The sequence below is a fragment of the Falco rusticolus genome, chromosome 10 (assembly GCF_015220075.1).
Source record: "Falco rusticolus isolate bFalRus1 chromosome 10, bFalRus1.pri, whole genome shotgun sequence".
NCBI lineage: Eukaryota > Metazoa > Chordata > Aves > Falconiformes > Falconidae > Falco > Falco rusticolus.
Genome location: NC_051196.1, coordinates 3862644 through 3868643, shown reverse-complemented (window position 1 = coordinate 3868643; position 6000 = coordinate 3862644). Strand labels below are relative to the sequence as shown.

The 6000-nt window shown below is 49.4% G+C and overlaps 1 protein-coding gene across 1 annotated transcript in view; it reads left to right on the top strand.

Moving 5' to 3' along the window:
- Positions 1–529: 529 nt before the first annotated feature.
- Positions 530–6000, top strand: part of PHRF1 (PHD and ring finger domains 1) — a 28049-nt gene continuing 22578 nt past the window's right edge. The window contains exon 1 of the mRNA XM_037401667.1: positions 530–756. The gene's annotated coding sequence lies outside the window, so the exon portion shown is untranslated. The remainder of the gene's footprint in view (positions 757–6000) is intronic.

Genomic DNA, 6000 nt, shown 5'->3' with positions numbered 1-6000 from the left:
AGGCGTGGCGAGGCCGCGGCCCCTCGGCCCCCTCAGGGCCCCCCCGGGCCCCGCAGGCCGGCGGGCGCAGCCCCAGGGCCGCCAGGGGCCGGCAGCAGCGGGGCGGGCGCCAGGCCTGCCCAGCTCCGGCGTTTCCCGGGAGAGGCCCCGCTGTGCCCCCCGGCCCCGCGGGAGCGGCCGGTGCCCGGGAACCGGCGGAGCGGCAGACGGGGACTGCCAGCCGGCGGGCGGGCGCTGGGGCTGGCGCCCGGTCCAGGCGGGGCGAAGCCGGAGCCGGCCCTCCCACGCCGTGCTCGCGCTGCCGTGCGGCGGGAGCGTTCCCCTGGGCTCCCCCCGGCGGGCGGCAATTAACGAGCGTCGCCCTCTGGGAGTACCGCCCGCCCGCCCGAGCCGCGAGGCGGGACGGCCCCGGGGCCGCCGCCCTCCCCCCGCCCCGTCCCCAATGGTTCAGCCCAGCGCCTCGCTCCCGCCCAGTGGTTCAGCCCCGCGGGCGCCTCTGCCGGCGCCGCTGTGACCCGGAAGTTTTCTCGTAGCACTTCCGGAGCGAGGGGGCTTCCGGCCGCGGAAGGCGTTGCGCCGGCCCGGTGATGTGAGCCGTTGGGCCCCTTCCCGTGAGTGCGCCGGGACGAGGCGGCTGCCGGCGTCGGTCGCTGGGGCCGGCTTGGGCGGAGGGTGCCGGGGTCCGGGACCAGCAGAGCCCGGGACGTTGCCGCCGGCCCGGAGTACCTCTGGAAGGAAGCTTCTCTGCCGCTCTCGGTATTGTTTATGTTTATTTAACTTTATTCTTAGCAGTCTCCTTATTTACGATGTCTCACCTGCCGGCCGGCAGTCAGCAAGAAGGGCGGAGCGGCGGGGGCCTCAGCGCCGGGCCGCCTGGGGCAGCCTCCGCGGGGCCTGGGGCGGGTGGGGGGCGGCTGGCGGCTCCGCGGCTGCTGCGGAGACGGTTTAGTCAATACACCCCAAATGCTTGTGGCGCCCCCGGCCCCCCTCCCCGCGGCGGTGCGGGCCTGGGGGCGCTTGGGGAAGCCGTTCCTGCCTCCTGCTGGGAGGCCGGTGGGGCTCCCGTCTGGAGAGCAGCGATGGGGCTTCAGGCTAACAGCCTGAACGAGGAACGAGGCCTTCCTGCCAGCTTTTTTTTTGTTTAGCTTGTAAAAACGTTAAAAACTTTGCCCTGAGGTGGCTGTGCTCACTGTCAGGCTTTTAAACTGCGGCTGGTGGCCTGCATTCTGCGCCCCGTGTTCGGCACCAGCGGGGTGGGTGAGGTTTTTGAGTTTTTTGTAGTTTTAGTTACTGGTTTTCCAGCTGGTTGTGGCATGGATGCGTTGCTGAGGTGTTTGCTGTGTTATTTCCTTTCTTGAAGGTCATTAGGTCTTGGTACCTTTTGTTATGGTGATGCACATAAAAGTCATAAAAGTGCAGGAGGTGTTTGGGGTGGTTTTGTTTGGAATTTCCTCCTCCCCACTCCCCAGCCATGCCCATAAACAGCGAGGAAAGCTGAAGTTAAAAATGTGAAAGATGTGAAAAGCTGATGCTGAAAGGGATCTTGCCAGTAAGGGTGGTTCTTCCTAAGAAAAGAAACCTGTTAAAGAGGAGGATGCGCAGCATGAGAGAGTTGGAGGTTCACAGCTGGAAACGGAGCCAGTGTCTTCAGGGAGTTGGAGGCTGGGAATTGCATAGAGCTTGGCTGCTGCTTTGAATGCAGAGGTACGAAACACCCGGCTGCTCCTCTGGGTGGGATGCTGCACTTCAAAAGTGCCTTTGCAAAGCCCGTGCATTGCTTTGTCTGCATTACAAACTCCCTGAAGAGTGCACTGTCAGCTCCTGGGGAAGCTTTGGTGGACGGTTTTGGTCCTGGAATTTAGGGTGGCTAAATTTAGGGCAGGGCCAGGATGGGGGAAAAGATAAGCGCTTCCTCACCTACCCTGGGATTAAGTTTTGGTGCCTTATCTGTGAGGTTCTTAGACGCTTCCATTGTTTAAACTTTTGCATGGGCAGTTCTGATGCTGGTATTTAAGAGTTAATCTTCTTGTAACTTAAAGCAGGGGAAAGTTGGTTCTAAATTTAGATTTAGAAGACTTTTATAAAGCTCCCTATGTGTGCTAGATTGGCACTGTGTGGCTCTGGGCTGTAGGAGTCTCTCACTAATCTGAATACTTTCCTTGCCTAGTTCCTCTTATTTACCTTTGGAATGTCGTGATGGCAGACACCACACATCATATCCACATGATTTCCAAGTGGATACAACCATGATTTTTCAGCTCTTACTTTCTTTTCTTTCAATGTAGCATATGAAATTGGAAAGAAAGCTGAATGCTTTCTGATGTGTGATGCTGGTTTTCCAGAGGGAATGGAGTTGTTTGGTCAATTTGGAAAAAAACCCCACCACCAACAAACAAACACACACTACCCCCACCCCCCCAACAAAAAAACCCTAAAACCGAAAAAACAACAGACCAACAAATAACGCAGATGTGCCAAAGAGAACTGAAAGCTCATGTGTTTGAATATTTAGTAGACTTAAATTTAGTTGTAAGCGCTCTGTGGAACATGACTGCTCAATAATTGCCCATGAAATTAGATCAGTATTCAAAACCACCCTGTGAGAAAGTCCATCTGACTTGTTTTCTTTGCCTGTGTATAATCCTGAATGTTACCCGAGCAGATTGAAGTCGGTGCCTTGTCTGGTAGCTCTTCTGTTTCTAAAAACTAGAAACTACTGTAGGAAACTGGTGATGGAGGAAATTGTTCTGGGACTGGGAGAGTCGCTCGCTGTTGTAGGCAGCTCTGTCGGCTTCGTGTCAGACTGAGATGGAGTTTGAGTGTGTCTTGCAGACCGTGGCTCCTCTGGTAGTTAGAAACCTGCACTTGCCTTCTAGCTGGAACATACTCGGAGTACGCTGAAATACTGATTTGTGGTGATGCATAAGGATTTTAGTTCAAAAACCTAAATGCTTACTGAAGTGCTTGTTTGATGAGCCCTAGTTCTGGAGGAAACGCTTAATCTTCTCTGTAAAAGCAAACAGAAAATCCTATTGCTAGTACGGTGTGAAGAAAGTATTTGTCATTCTTACTTGATTGTAGAGTTAAAGTGACTGAAGGCAGCTCGATGTAAAAATGTAATCTGTCTTAATAGCAAAGCCCAGGCTTACAATTTATACCGCAGCAGAAGGCGTGCAGTGCTCGGTGCAAACCTGACTTGGCCGTAGCGAGGTTGTGCCTTTGTGAAGGGAACCTGGGGCTGGGGAGAAGTGCTGCTACATGTAAAGTGCTCAAACACCTGTCACACACTTGTTTTGGCGGTTTAATGCTGCATTAAAAGATGAGGTTCTTCTGAATAAGAGTTTGAAAATGGGGATGTTAAGCAAGGATGCAGTGGCTGGCTGCCTTTAGCAGACCTAGTGTGCAGCCTGTCATTCAGGTGCTGGATGTGCTGGGCACAGACTGCGAAGCAAGTGCTGGCCCTCCCCGGGAGTGGAGATGGGTTTGGCTGTACGCGGTGATGCCTCACCTTAGTGGTACTGGGTCCAAAGGCACGGACAGGGATCTCCGGCCAGGTCACCCTGCCTCTGTTCGTGAGCTGCCAGCTGGGAACGCATCCTGAATAGTGTCTTCAGTGGGATGCAGGAGAGAGGGGACCAGTGGATGAGAGAGGGCTGTACGTGGAGTGCCGTACACCGTGGGGTGTTCCGAGTGAGCCAGCAGCAAGGGGTCAGGTACAGCGGTGGGGGCAGGTCCTTGGCACCCCCAGAACTGAAAGCAGCTGTAGTTGTCTCAGTCCCGTGGCCTTCAGGCATAACTGGTGCTTTTTAGCAGTCTGCTTTCATGTTACAGAAGTGTGTAGTTAAGGTTTGCCTCAGAGGAATGACTACAATCTCCTTCTTAACCAGACTTCTGGGTTTACATGATAATAATAATAATAATAAAAATGCTTCCTATCTATTTTATATCTGCCAGTTCCAGCTTGGGGAGGGGGTTAGAAAAATTCTGATGTGGTGAGTGCTGGAATGAAATCTGGACTTCCCTTGAGTGTTTCACACAAACATGGGTGTGTTTGTGTTTCACAGTGGTAATGTATTTGTAATGTCTCCTCTAAGAAAAAAAAAGACACCCAAACTTGGAAATGTTGCTTATTGTTCTTAAACAAAAAAAATAGAACAAGCTCCCATATTAGGTGTGCAGTTGATTTTGCTTTCCTCTTTCTTTTTTTTTTTTTTCCTGAAGAGCAGCTGCCCAGTTTGTCATTTGTAAAGTAAGATTTGTGATGTGCTTAAAATCTCAAATTCACTTCATCTTGCTTGCTGTCTCCTTGTCTATTCCCAGCTAGCCACAAAACAGACTTTTTTTTTTAACTTGACAGGATTTGAAGACTTGATTGTTTGCTGCAGTACCAGATATTCCTTAACTCCGAGTTTTGCCTCCGAGCAAAGTACAAGCTTGCATTTGCAGCATAAATATGTCAGTTTAGATTGTCAAGTCACAAGTGCTGATTTGTTTGCCTGCATGCTGAAAGGATATCTTTCCGTGGGGTAGCAGGGCGCAGATAACATGGGTAGTTGTTTTATTCCACAGCAGTGAAGAAACGGAGTGAAGTGTGTGTTGGTCAGAACTGTGGTTTGTGGGGAATCACTTTTAAAAATAAAAAGATCCTCTCCTCGCTGTGCTTATTGTTTGCTTTAAGGAGAACTAGGGAGCAGGGGAACGAAGGTCACCGCTGACAAAGTGGGGGCTTGTCCACTGTTTTGCCCCTGCGGTGGCTTTGGTTGGCCTCTGTCACCCTCAGCAGCCTGGCAGTGCCAGTGTTCCCCCAGCCTGCCGATGGAGGAGTGATACAGGCTCTGCAGAAAATCTAAATACACTGTGTAAATTCCTGCTACGTACATAATAAATACACCAGCCACTGCCCTGCTGCAGGACTGGTGCTGCCAGTCTCTGCCCTTCTACGCATCCTCGCCTTGAATTTTGCATTGCTGTGGCTAACTTAGCTTTTGCGAGGCTATTATATAATTGAGTTTCAGTTTGAATAATTCATACGTACGCACTGCTGAAACTTAAAGAATTCTTAGTGTTTCTTCCCTTTTTTTTTTTTTTTTTTCTTCAGTTACATCATGGAGTGACTGGCTTTTGATGAGTCTGCGTGTTTTCGGCCAACATAAATTGTTTTGAAACACGCTGCTGTTTATAGCCACAAATTTAGCTACAAGTTTAAACCTTTATTTGGGAAATATTCTTGCCAACGTTAGGAGAAATCTTTACTGAGAACTTGGTTGTGTTGAAGCTCGATCTTTTTTCTCTCTCTTTTTTTTTTTTTTTTTTTTTCCCCCTCTGAGCACCAAAGATTCCATTTGCAGTTTAGTCTGGTTTATCAAAGCCTACATTTTTAAGGCTCTTAAGTGCAGAGCTGTGCTACGTGGCTCAAAAAGGGAGTGTGCAAGTAAAGATACGGATCAAGAGCACTTGAATAAAACATCGTGTTTTGTTCCAAAAATTCTTTTAATATGCAAGGTATGTAATGTGGAGCAGGGGGAGTGGGAGAAGAGCACCCGATCGAAACTTCTTTGCCACATTTGTAGAAGAATCTTTTTTTATTATTATTTTTGAGTTATGATATCTCGCTTTCTAAGTGTCAATTAATTATATTTTTCCATGAATTGCTTAGAGAAGCTTGCAGGGATCTGTTTTTCTTAATGCTTTGTAGCATTATGTATTAAAAGTTCTGGTTTCATTGTCACTATGAATTTGGATCGTGAGATACCTCTCAGTATCTGTCAGTTTTATTGCCAGTCTGTGCTAATGCACAGCAATTAATGTGATTGCATTAATACGCACTGAATCAAGTCTCCTCCTTTCTGAGGAATAATGGTTATGAGGTCTGAAACCTCTATTTCATGACAGAGCTGTGAAAAGGCCTTTTTTTAAAAAGACCTTAAAAATGTAATCTTTCTTCTTGTTACTTTGCAATTGAGCAAGATGCAGTATTTTGATTTGAAACGCATATTGTCG